This window comes from Petromyzon marinus, chromosome 10, assembly GCF_048934315.1.
Source record: "Petromyzon marinus isolate PM22_M1 ecotype Great Lakes invasive population chromosome 10, UKy_Petmar_22M1.pri1.0, whole genome shotgun sequence".
Classification (NCBI taxonomy): Eukaryota; Metazoa; Chordata; class Hyperoartia; order Petromyzontiformes; family Petromyzontidae; genus Petromyzon; species Petromyzon marinus.
The window spans coordinates 3,827,383-3,839,555 of record NC_133676.1 but is presented as its reverse complement, the minus strand read 5'-3'; the positions used below and the strand labels follow the sequence as shown (position 1 = coordinate 3,839,555).

At 50.3% G+C, this 12,173-nt stretch overlaps 1 protein-coding gene across 2 annotated transcripts in view; it reads right to left on the bottom strand.

Annotated features, from left to right (window-relative positions):
* LOC116941085 (polypeptide N-acetylgalactosaminyltransferase 13) overlaps positions 1 to 12,173 on the bottom strand; it is a 64,769-nt gene that overhangs the window by 50,831 nt on the left and 1,765 nt on the right. The window lies entirely within an intron of this gene.

Sequence of the window (12,173 nt, the reverse complement as noted above, 5' to 3'; positions counted from 1 at the left end):
CTCTGTCGTTAACACCGCTCGTGTGACCACAAGAGTTGGAGGCGGGGGAAGGGGTGGAGGTTTAAACATAATGCAGTGCTACGGTGGCGGGATGTTAACTCCCTCGTGAGTTCAATCCCGACCCCGATGCCTGTGTATATTTGGAGTTTGCATATTCTGCCCATGGTCACGTGGATTTTTCTCTGGGTGCTCCAGTTTTTCCCTCCACATTTAGAAATATGCGTTCATAGTATTTGACTGCTATGAATTTTCACATAAGCCACTTCGTTGAACTATCATTTGTGGCCAGGTCACTTCTGAAAAAGCTATATAGCTCAGTGGGCCCTAGCTGGTAAAATAATAATTGTTTAATAGTTTGATAGTATATTATAACTCTGCTGTATATCTGCAGAATTAATTTACACAATGCATTATCGTCTGTCGCGGTGAAATTGTAGATAATACAATAATAAACACTTCAAATAAGAATAAAAAGGATATGGAAGAACACGTATGGAAAAGAAAAAAAAAAGACTTGAGCTTATCAGCCCCATGTGTCTTGCGGAGACGGCACTGAATTCTATGGGCGGCAGGGCGGTGAAGTGGTAACACCCGTGACTCACACCAACAAATTACTGGGTTCGATTCCTGACTCGGAATCATGTGTGGTGTGTGTATGTTCTCTCCCCTTCTTCTGCGTGCGTTTCTTCTGAGTTATACGGTTCCCTCCCGTAGCTGAAGGACAACACAATGTCATTAGTGTTGGCCAAACATCCCAATGCTGAAAATTCACCTGCAAAATGACTCAATTGCGATTATCACACGAGGAACATCAACCCCCTTACTGTGAATAAACTTAGCAGGCCCCTCATAAAAAATAAAGTCTTGAGACTCAGCGAGGCTTTCCTGGGTAAACGAGCGAGTGTTCGTAAGTTGTAAAACCAACCTGGTCGTGTTTTGTCATGTGCGAGACGCGCGCACGTATTGGGACAGAACACGCAGGGACGTGGAAACCAAATCGTCCAGGGCCGTCACCTCGGCCACGTGTGGACTGCATCGGCGACTTGAAAAGAAATGCCCACGCCGGGCACACCACATCCAGTATACCTTTCTCACTTCTGTCTTTGGGGCCACCAAGCCACGTGTCCGCCCCAGTCTACCAGCAAGGCAGAAGGGGGTTCTAAGCTTCCCAAGTCTGGCCCTGTGGTCGTCGGTCGTTGAGGAGGCGGGGCGATTGCTCAACTCGCCCCCCTCCCTCCCCTCTCTATCTCTTAAGGAGACGCGGCATTACGCTGTGCGTGTGACTAAGCAGCCCCGACGGAAAGCACTCGTCAACGCTAGTTTCGGGTGCGCGCGCTTATACAAATGGATCGCGCAATGAAATATTTAAAAAAAAAGGCTCACGTGGTTAGGAGCGTGAAAGGCGGAACACGCCAACCATTTTGCGCGCAACACAACGGAGCACAAACCGCGGCTGTGAGAGCATTTGTGAACGCTGCGCAAGTCATTTTGCCAAAGCATTTCGCATGCCGCGTTTTTCCCATTGAACGTGCCACTCTCTCGAAATGCCGACGACACCGTCTCATTTGCTCCGGTGTGGAATTGTCGTCTTTGCCGGGCAAGAATAACGTTGTTCGTACCTGTCCACGAGCGGTGTAACCTGGGCAACCCACCCCTCACCATCGCCCGCCCACCAAAATGTTAATAAATGCACGCATTTACAGATTATCTTTTCAGGCGTGGATTTTTTAGCATGTAAAAAAAAACTCAAAAAATATTTCGCAATACCGCGATAAACTGCCGGCGAGATTTCAACAGTTACTTGTTTCATAATGTAGCGTTTTTCCTCGATCTTGATATACATGGACTTGATTTGTTGTTCTAAAATAAATGAAATACTTAACCCATTCATACAATTACTATTTCTTATAAATATATATCCATACATATGTGTGTCTATACTACCATAATACACAATTCACCAGATAGACTTAAAAAAAGAAATTGTGCTGCGCCATTCGGTTCATTATTTCCATGAAAGACAAAGAGAACACGCACAAACATCCCCGTATAGCCAGCCATACCAGACTGCTGGGGAGAGACACACATATAAATAAGAAATAATAAAATAACATAATAGCGTACGACGTTTCGGTTGCAACACAAGCAGCCATCATCAGGTACAGAAGAGCTAAATTTACGATAGAGAGGAAACACATAACCCCAGATGTATATACAGACACCCAAGTAGGGGGGAACTAACACAGATACAACAGGGGACACAGAAAGAGAAGCACACCAAACAAACAGGGTTTAGCAAAATTTGGAAACCATATAAAGCAACACAGACGGTCGGTCAAAACACAATTAATGCATAGTCTGGTTGATTACGCTATTTCAAAGATTTCTAAATTGCAAGTTAAGTATGAAATTTAAAATACAGACCGCGTACACATACGTAACTTAACTTGCAATTTAGCAATCTTTGAAATAGCGTAATCAACCAGACTATGCGTTAATTGTGTTTTGACCGACCGTCTGTGTTGCTTTATATGGTTTCCACATTTTGCTAAACCATGTTTGTTTGGTATGCTTCTCTCTCTGTGTCCCCTGTTGTATCTGTGTTAGTTCCCCCCTAATCGGGTGTCTGTATATACATCTGGGGTTATGTGTTTCCTCTCTCTCGTAAATTTAGCTCTTCTGTACCTGATGATGGCTGCTTGTGTTGCAACCGAAACGTCGTATGCTATTATGTTATTTTATTATTTCTTATTTAAACGTGACTTTGCCGAAAAAAACAAAGAGTAATTCCTGCAGTCACGAAAGCTTCGAATCAAGTCTGAGAGACACACACACACGTTTGCGTGCATAGGCATGATACAGCGCCTACTTGACTCCTACATGTTCATAAATGCAATTCTAAAAACACCAGAACATCTCCCTCTTATCAACCATGTGTCAGTATACAGCGATTTTCCCAGCCCAGGTCAGTGCTCAGTGATAACACATTCCCACCGCACTACGCCTGCCAGCATTTTTGAAGAACCCCGAGCTGGCTGCTCACAGCCATCCTAAATGCTGACCCGTCACTCTGCGGGGAACACATTATCATCCCAATCATCAAGGACATGAAGTGTGAACAGAACGTGGCAGGGATCTTTCTGCATGAAGCAAAAAATATAATGACGCGTGCACATCTTTAAGGGATGACCATATCCTTACAGAGCATGGCAGCGCGTGCGTGCGCACGTTCATTTACCCTTGAATGACCTCTCTCAACATTCAACTTCATGCAATTATCAACATTGCTACGCGATCGTTTTAATTAAGACTGCTCTACGGATAAAGCCCTGGAGGCGTCCTCTCCACACGCAGCAAGCGACACGGTCACAACCGCGAGCCGCCCCTGCCGTGTCGTCCGGTAATCCTCGCCGACGGTGTCCGGCGTTCGGCGAGCTGCCACTGCAAGTGGAGTCATCTTCATTTTTTTTTGCAAGCGTCGGAAGCCGCGACCTAAAGCATGGCAGGCAAACTCCCGACACCTGTGTCCCGGTGGTGAGCAGGACACAGGTGTCCTGGTGGTGAGCAGGACACAAGTGTCCTGGTGGTGAGCAGGACACGGGCGCACGCTTCCCTCTCCGCCGGGTCCCAGTCAATTAGAGTCATTACCAGTGCTTTTACTCAACAATTGGCAGGGGACGTCTTTTTGTTGTTGTCTTCCTGCGTATGTGCGGCAACGGTGGTGCTGATTGAGGGGGTACAGAGTGCAATGCTCGTTACGTTAATCAATCAATGGCCGAAGGGTGGGAGGGGGGTTCGGTGGCTCGTGTGCACCCCCCCCCCCCCGACCTAGCGAGCGCATGTAGAGGCGAGGCTCGGACTGAGCGTGAGGCAGGATATAGCACTGACGACGGCAAGAGGCGTGGGAAATGCTGAAATGAGGAGCACGCTGCGGGCGCACCGGGCCGCGAGCACGCGTTACGAAACTCCTGGCCGACAACGCAAAGCGCATGGTGTACAATTTGAGCGGTTTGTCCATTACGATGACCACGGGCAGTGGGCTCGGCATGTGCGACTCATCATGGTCGTCGTCACTCTCTTTCCACGATCCTCGACGGAACTCGCCTGCCTCTGCCTTGACGTTCGACACGACTGCCCTCCGCGCGCTCTCCACTCCGGCGACCGACAAGGCCCTGGCAGGTGTCCCAGTCAACCTCTGCTCAATGGGAGGGACACTCCTCCTGTGCTCCCTCCCCCACTCTCCCTCCCGGAGTGACCGTCTCCTCCCTGCGACGAGTTGTTATTCGCACCTTTACTTCACCGTCATCTCCCATCGCCTCTCTGTCATGCGGCCTTTGACTTTTCCAATCCCTCCCCATCCAAACTAATTATCTTTTTTTTGTTAAAGTCCTCTCTCTGTCGACTTAAATGCCACACTCCCTCAACTCCCCCCATACGCGGCAACAGAATCGTATCCATCAAAATTGCATTGCCAGATAACATTATGGTCATCATTTCATTCAAGTCACTGCTATCAATTATTAACATTCATGCCTTTCATTATAGCTTTTACAATTTCTCAAGTGCCGCCATCTACTTTCCACTTGCCACAAAACAAAACTTCAAGGAGGTAATCATTTTTCAAACCGTGACCATAACCGCAGCCCTAACCGTGACCGTTATTATTGTGCAAGAAGCTGCAAGCGAAAGCAGCGGTTTATACAGACTTTGCACGATGGCACTTTCTAGGGAAAAAGCACACATTTTAGCGAGGCGGCGGTAATCGATCAGCAAGTGCCGGGCAAGGAAACACAACTCCGTGTATCGTGGGGCGTAGCAAGTTGAAGTGCCGCAGTTTGTCATCGCTTTGACAGGCACGCACGCACTGCTGCATGAGCTACAAAGCGACACAGCTGGGAGACTCAACCACAAAGTTACGGAGCAAAGGAGAGGGAAGGCAGGACTGACGTGAAGCCCCTATGAACCCTGCCACCACGGGGAGCCCCGGTGATGGAATCCAGAGACATCAGATTTCACGGATCACGAGTGGCGTCGCTGCGATTATTGTTTTTCAGAAATCCCCTGCACTGGGCCAGCGCTAAAGCCCAGAGCTGCTGCCCCCTCCCTCCTACAGCCACTTCCCCCCCCCACCACCCCCCACCACCGCCCCCAAAAAAATCACCGAGGCCTACCCCCCACTCCGCTGCCCATGGTCTCCGTTTCTTGCCACGTGACCTGTAACCCCAACACAACATCCACCCTCCCCGTTCAATTAAAAAAAAACACAGCAATGGGCACGTGAACTTGAACCCTTAGAAGGGGCCCCTGTATATTTCATTAGCGAGGGGTCTCGAAATCGTTTCCAACCGACGCTGCTTTGCTAAGCAAAGGCGGCGGCGGGTCCGTGGCAACGCGAGCCTGGCGCAGCGAGCCCTCCCCCTCCCCCCGTGGATCACCGCTACCAAAGGTGCCATCAAACTGAACAGCGCCAGCTCTGACGCTCGGCTCGGCTCGGGGGAAGAGCCACCCCGTTTCATTCCGAGTGTCGGAATCGCGACATTAGACAGTGCTTTGTGCTGCCGAAGAAATATCCACGAGGGATGGCGCCGTTGAGGCTGTCAGGCTTACAGTGCCCGTGGATCTCACGCGGAAATGAGATCTGGTCGCTCTGCACTGAGCTGGATTTCAACGCAGATTTAGAGAGGAATCTAGAGAGTCCAGGCACACTCCGCTCATACGCTCACATATTGCAGTTTAGCCCAGAGAGCCAGACAACCATCCCACAAACACTGATTTGGATAGATTTGTTCAAAAGCAAATACAACGTGTGTATGTATTAGGGCTCCGAACGTAATACTCCCCAACTTGGCGCATGGCTGAAATATGCGCTGCGCTTATGAGGGTAGATATTGCTGCGCAGCCTCGTAATATAAAGTAATGTCCGAATCGCGACAATAACCAAAACAACTTACAGCATCGCAGGACCATGAATAATAGAGCACCCCAATATACTATACGTGTGAAACTAATTAAATGGTAAACTGTCTCCGATAGAACTGCCGGTGACCACTTTGACCACAAGTGTTGCTGACCCGCCCACACAGGACATCTGTGAAAAAGAGCTTCATGGGTCATCGGATTCCTCCACCAGTCTAAATAAAGATTCTGAGTATTTACACGTCTTCTGCATTAGCAATGGGCTTGTATCACTGCAACCGCATTCCGCGCACATCCTGGGCAGCCAATATCGATCCTAATCCACATGGTCGCTTTTACGTCGATCAAGATCTGAGGTCGATCTCGCAAAGAATCGATCAAACTCCGAGCCGATCTATCTCAAGAGTAGATCTAGCTCCGGAGTCGATCCGATCCAAATTGGAATGGAGTCGTCATCGACCCGAGCGCCACACTCACACGATGTCCGCGCACGGCAAAGCCATCCAAACCCTATCCGATTAAAACAAAGAAATGTAACCGTTCGCAATGGGCTTAAGACACTATCCGACTGCACGCAACAAAAAAAATGTGACATTCAACGGAGACGTTCATTAAAGAAAGAACATTTTTAAACTGAAGTGCAGTAATTAAGAACCACCGCCAATTGTTGTTGCGGGTGAGAGCAATCGCTCAGCAAGCAACGCCGTGGATCTGCGGCAAAAAAAAACCCTGCATCTGCGATGCACATCAAAGCCTCGGTGCAAATGACGGCTGAGGTTTATCAGAGCCCCGCACATCAGCAGGCAATCTGCAGTTCAATAAATAATTGTGGGGGGTTTATTGAACTCCCGCAAATTTACTTTCAGGGAGGCGCGCGCCCGAACACCACCGATGGCAACTCCTCGACGTCCGCGTCTCCTCCGCCGCCATCTCCCCCGACGCCGTCCTCGCAGCGTGATTTTTCGCCGGCGCGCGATCGGTAGCTGCCGCGTCAAAAAAAAGATGACTGCTGCTGCCGCCGCTGCCGCTAATAGCGGGCGATGATAATAAAAAAAATGCGCACGTCAGGAATCGCGCGGCGCTTCGCACGACAATGGGGAGGGGGCGAGAACAGAGGCGCCGGCGCGGGGAGTTGGGCCGGCGCCCGACGCGGACGCGCCGGTGACATTCATTCGTCAGCCTCCCGGCCGTGCGCACGACGCCGATGCATCATCTTCGCGAGCCGCCCCATAAGCGCAACATTCATACGGGAGCCCGTGCACACATTCCCCCGACTTATCGGACGTCGCTGTCCCTTTTGATTCCCCCCCCCCTCCCTTCCCCACCGTTTGCGCGCCGCACAAGTGCGTCAACTCCGGCCGCACAGGTGCCGTCAACTCCGCGCCGGGACGGGGTGACACGGACGGCAAAGCCACGTGGACGCGTCAAGTCGTGCCCCCCGGAATATTCGAAGGTGACGCGGGTCAGGAGGCTGGCATCACTTGTGAGGAGCGAGGTCTTGAGTCCCTGACCTTGACAGCCACGGGCCACCACCCCTTTAAGGAACTTAAAAGTGCGGTTGGGCGCACAAAACGACGCATTGCGAATTCCCTTTTCGTTCGTAAACAAGAGCGGCGCAAACAGAACGTAACAATTGGGTTGTTTGAAGCCCGGTGCCCAGTCCACTTATTGTTCAGTTTTGTAGCAAACATCTAAGGGGAAACCCACGCTTTCTCTTCAAATGGCTATCATGGTGGACCTACGTGAAAGTGACAGTTTAATTGGGTGGGGGGGGGGGTTGGTGAAATTTTCCAAAGTACTTTAAGTCGAACTTTTCAAAATGTATTTTAGGCGATCGACCACTGGATTATTTTAACCTGACCCCCAGAGCTAGCCGTGCAAAACTTAGATGTGGTCTCTTTGGGCTCATGCCTGCTAAACGAGACACTTGTTTTGGTCTGTGTGCGTGCGTGTCACTTCTTTGTGACTCAACCATAAAATGACATTCGGTCACATAGCCACAGTAAGGAGTGAAGGATTTTACTTTGGATAATAATTATTCGATTATTGTTACGATTCTAAACAACGTTGCCGTCATCAAAGCACGTGCGGCCAACTCAAAAAATGAAAGTGCCGGCATCGACTGCGCTTTAATGATTCAGTCCCTCCAGGCCACACGGGCACACTTAGAAGAGCGTCCAACAAAGAGCATTAATTAAACCAAACAAGCACAAGAGCAACACACTCGCACAGTCACACTCGCTCGCACAGACGCACAACAGCAATAACAACAGCCATGTGATTCCCCACTAAGTCAAGGTGATGACACTGCAGCGCTTGTGACAGGCTAGGTACACTTTGAGGCCACGAGAAGTGTTGAAAGCTCGCTGGCCAGAGGTCACGGATGAGACCCAGGTGTTATGGGTTGACCGACTGCGATGACTTGCAGTCACGCATGCACTCGTACAAAATCACCCGCACAATCACACTCTCACAACGACAAACATACAAGCTCACTCTCACACCACACACACTCACAATCAAACGCTCACACAAGCACATTCACTCTCAAACTACCCGAACACATGGAAACAAAGATCCCCCAAATAGCCTTAAGACTTTTGGGGCAAGTGCTTTTAGCGAGCACCTATGAAGGCCGGCAAGGCACACGAGGGGGTTGGTGGCCAGCAAGATATCCGGCCGCCTTTGTCTCCCTCGTGGCGATGATGTTTAAACATCGCACCAGGAACTCATTTAAGGCTGAGTCTACCGAAGTGAAGCTCAGGATAATCGTCACTGGTGTTGGCCGTGCGCGGGGATTGAACTCTGCTTTCCAGATTCATAGCACAGTGCACTAACCACAGCACTACCGTTCAAACACACACTCTTTGTCACCCACACACACAAAGTCACTCACACACAGCCCCTCCTGCACACTAACACAATCAGACTCTCTCATACACAAACACACTGTATCTTACACACACACAAGCTCATATACACAAAGACAAAGATTCCCCGTATAGCCTTAACAGACTGTTGGGGCAAGTGCTGTTAGCGAGCACCTATGAAGGCCGTCAAGGCACACAAGGGGGTGGGGGGGTGTCCAGCACCACGCCCAGCCGCCTTTGTCTCCCTAGTGGCGATATTTACACATCGCACCAGGTACTCATTTGAGGCTGAGTCGACCTAGGGGAGGCCCAGGACCGGTGCAGATCATCGTCACTTGTGCTGGCCGTGAACAGGAATTGTAGCGCAGTGCGCCAACCACTGCACCACCACTCACCACATAACTCTCTCTCACACATACGCACACACACAGCAAGAAGATCCTGGGTTCGATTCGCGGCACGGCACGCCTCTCTGTGTGGAGCTTGTATGCTCTTCCCCTTTTCTGCAAAGGGTTTCCTCCAGCTTCTTTGGTTCCGCAAATAGCTTCAAAACATGACAAGAGGTTTTCCCCTTTTTGCTGGCAACAAAACAGCTGTGTTAAGATGTTAAAACACTGAACTGAAACCTTTTACAAGGAATCATGTCTGCATTAACCACAATACTTGTGGTCATAATGCAAACAAAAAGCCTTTGAAACTGATTGGTCCACACCAGAGACAGCTTTCTAGTCTCAAACGGTGTTAGACCAGAGGACGTCAGAAAAAAAGGGGAAAACCTATTCCCATATTTTGGTACTGGCAACGCAGGTCCCAAGATGTAGCTTCAAAACAAACAATGTAAACTGATGTCGGCCGAGCATCTCAATGCTAAAAAACGACCTGCAGATTACTCGATTGGGATTAAACGTCAGCAACACCGCCTCCTACCGCGTAAAAAAACTTGGCAGGGCCATCCTTAAAACGAGTCCTGAGACTCAGTGAGCGTCTCCTGGATAGCAAATGTTGAGGTTGCGCGGCCACTACTGTGCCTAGCCACCTTCATCTCCCCAGTGATGATGTTTACACACTCGTACCAGGTGCCTGTTTAAGGCCGAGCCGACCTATAGGAGGCACAGAACAAGTTCAGATAACCACTCGCAGCTGATGTGACCTGTGGCCAGGGCATCCAAACCGGATCGTGAGGACTGCGGCAGAGTGCACTAACTATTGCACCACCACTCCCTATTAAGTAAAAACACACACAGGACACAATGACACGACTCACAAAGACAGATATTCCCCCCCACCCCCATAGCCTAAACAGTCTCTTTGGGCAAGTGCTGTTGGTCAGCACCTATGAAGGCCAACACACCCGGCTGCCTTAGTCTCCCCAGTGATGATGTTTACACAGCGCACCAGGTACTCAGTTAGGGCTGAGTAGACCTGTGGGATGCCCAGGACCGGTTCAGATATTCGTCATCGACGTTGGCTGCGGGCGAGAACCGATTCCGCTTCGCCGGGTTTTCGTAGCGCGGTGCGTAAACCACGACACCACCGCTCACTATTGTGCATACACACAGATCACACGGTAACACGACTCTCACACACACACACGTGTAAACACGGTCATGATGACGCAAACACGAAAACAATAAACAGAGGCGCCCGTCAGCGAGGAGTCATTAACTCACATCGGCGCTCAGCTCCCCCCCCCCACAGATTGTCAGCGTCCCCATAACTCGTGGGATTATGTCAGTGCTCATTATCATTACTGTCGTTAATATTAACTAAAGCACCGCGCTGTCATCCTGCCGCGTCCCTAGTCAGCCTCTCAGAGGCGGCGGCGGCAGCGGCGGGCTTCAGTGCTGCTATTAAAATCGTGATCGGCACGAGGCTTCGTCAACCACGGACATCGATGGTCCCTTCGCCTTGTTCCATACACTCTCACTTGGTTCCATAAACGTTCAGCTGGTTCCATAAACGCTAAGCTGGTTCCAAACACTCTCACCTGGTTCCATACACTCTCACCTGGTTCCATAAACGTTCAGCTGGTTCCAAACACTCTCACCTGGTTCCATATACTCTCACCTGGTTCCATAAACTGTCAGCTGGTTCCATAAACGTTCAGCCGGTTCCATACAATCTCACCTGGTTCCATACACGTTCAGCTGGTTCCATAAACTGTCACCTGGTTCCATACACTCTCACCTGGTTCCATAAACTCTCAGCTGGTTCCATAAACTGTCAGCTGGTTTCATAAACTGTCAGCTGGTTCAATAAACTGTCAGTTAGTTCCATAAACGTTCACCTGGTTCCATAAACTGTCAGCTGGTTCCATAAACTGTCAGCTGGTTGCATAAACTGTCAGATGGTTCCATACCCCTCACCTGCTTCTACAAACTGTAACGTGGTTCAATTAAACTCTGCTACGGTATTGCTCCACAGACTCGTGTCTGGCGTACATGATGGACACCCGTCTAGTTTCACACAACGTTCACCGTTTGCGCCATTGATACATTTTCCGTGTGTGGTACACATACACACGGAAAATGAGAGGAGTGCCGTCATAATTAATGAACAGATTGAGTGCTCACTACTGCTGGAAATCAACCGCATGCCCAGCACGCATTGAGCCAGGCAAGGCGCCACTCAATCCCACCTAATGCCACGGACACGAGCTGTCAGCTGTGCCCCGTCTCAGTGCTGCTATGATGACACGGCACAGCCAGGCAACAGCACAGACGCAACAAGCAAAACGACAGCCAGGATAGATCACGGCTCGAGCACAAGCCGGGAACGCAGGCAGCATCGCTTCACACGCGACACAGCATTGCTCTCAACAGATGCATTACAGTATTTCATAATCTGCGCATATCGTGGACACAACCGCGGTACACAACATAGCCAGACAAGAACCCCGAGACAGCACATATCCAGATATGAACTGCATACAGAACAGCCTGGACATAGCCTGCAGAGTACACCCAGACACAGCACACTGACACACGCAGACACGGCGTAGACGTGGCACACAGACACACCGCTACACACCGCTACACATAGAGACACACCGCTACACACAGAGACACGGCGTGGACATGGCATACAAACACACGGCTACACAGACACACCGCTACACACTAAGACACGGCGTGGACGTGGCACACAGACACACCGCTACACACAGAGACACGGCGTGGACATGGCATACAAACACACGGCTACACAGACACACCGCTACACACAGAGACACGGCGTGGACGTGTCACACAGACACACCGCTACACACAGACACACCGCTACACACAGACACACCGCTACACACAGAGACACCGCGTGGACATGGCATACAGACACACCGCTACACACAGAGACACGGCGTGGACGTGGCACACAGACACACCGCTA